The following is a 1,720-nucleotide window of genomic DNA, read 5'->3' on the forward strand; positions in this document are numbered from 1 at the left end:
TGACACCTGCTGAATGGAGTAGGGGACAGTTGCTTTTGTCCATCAGATTTGCCTCATGCAGAAATCCTGTTTTAGTTATCAGATGTCCAACAGTGAATGCTGGAATGCAAAGGTAATGCTTTGCATTATAATGATCTTAACACTTGCACAACACCCTCTTAGCCTCAGCTAGTAAACTCCAAAGGGAACACATGTGGAGAGCAGGCTGTGAAGGATTTAGAAATTAGCCATAGTCGAACAGACTACAGACACAAATCTTTCAGAGATGGCCTCCCAATCCCTGCTGCTTATGGTGCCAGCAAGTAAGGATTAAGCACCCAATTTGAGGCTTACTGCAGATGGTTTTCAGTCCCATGTGGCCAAACAGCTGCCAGCAAAAACAAAAACCCCACATCTGAAGATGGCTCCAGGCTTCCCAGTAGAGTGCAATTTTATCCTTGTTGTCCAGATTCTTGTATTCCAGTTCCAATCGAGGTTGCAATACATTACTCAAGGGAAGGAGCTCTAAAGCCCACATGCCTTTGCCTTGTTACTGTTTGCTTAGGGACAAAATTTATGTATGAATTGTATAGTGCAGGAAAGTTGAGATATAACTGCAAATCGGTTCAGAAACCTGATAGAAGTATTTAAAACACAAAAAGTAAACAGAACAATGTGTTACAGTGAAGGGAAGTGACTTTTCTTGCAGTGGTTTTAGAGAAAGGATGACAGAGGGATTGTGGTGCTAGTTGCTCCCATTCCAGGACAGACATGAGGTGCAGTGGAGAGAGGGGTGGGGAGAAAAGAACAGTAGAACCTTGACAGTTATCACAGGAACAGTTCCTGTATTATGGCTGGCCTGCTCCAAAAACATTCACCCTGCCAAGGCTTGAGAGAGCCACAGACCAAGATACTCTAAACATGATTTCTGGGGTTTCTTTGTGGCTCTAACCTCCATCCACCAAGCTAGAACTACATGGCTTCAAAGGAATGACTAAGTAACAATAAGAGTACAATAAAGAAGTTAAAATTGGTTAACTGGTGTAGTCTGAACACTTTCACATTACAGCTACTCACTGCTTCAATTGAAGCAGGAATTCTGCCAAATCTTATGTATGTTTACTGTCCCACTGACTTAAATAGCATTTATTTCTTAGTAGATATGTTTAGCATTACCATCATATTTGCAAACAGAGATGATGCCACAGGAAATCCTGCAAACAAGAGCACTAATATTACTTCCTGAGGTGGAGACATCCCAGTAATTTGGAGTCCAAAGGCAGAACCCACATTCCTTTCCTTTCAGTCCCAAAAAGAATCATGGAAGGTACACTCTGTCCCCTGGATTCTTTGAAACTATTATGAAGAATTCTTGGGCACAGTGTTGCTTACTGCTAAGACAGTTGACTCAGAGTAGAATTAACTATCCTACAATAAAGAGAGCTGTGGGAGAGCTCCATTGTGGCCTCATTAATCATAGTCCCTCATTTTTGTGCAAATAAGGCATAAAGGAGTATGAGTTAAACAAGCCTTTCTCAACTTTTGTACTGTTGAGAAGGCCCCGAAACATTCTTCAGACTTTGAGAAGCCCCAGAAGTGGCATGATTGGTTGGGAAACAGGATATGAAGCAGCCCCAATTAGACATGACTACACACCATTTAGGTGATGAGAAATTCTAAACACATTTACATGTTGCATATCACTCCTTCACAGGAAAAAAATTAATATACAAACTACACA

The sequence above is a fragment of the Paroedura picta genome, chromosome 4 (assembly GCF_049243985.1).
Source record: "Paroedura picta isolate Pp20150507F chromosome 4, Ppicta_v3.0, whole genome shotgun sequence".
Lineage (NCBI taxonomy): Eukaryota > Metazoa > Chordata > Lepidosauria > Squamata > Gekkonidae > Paroedura > Paroedura picta.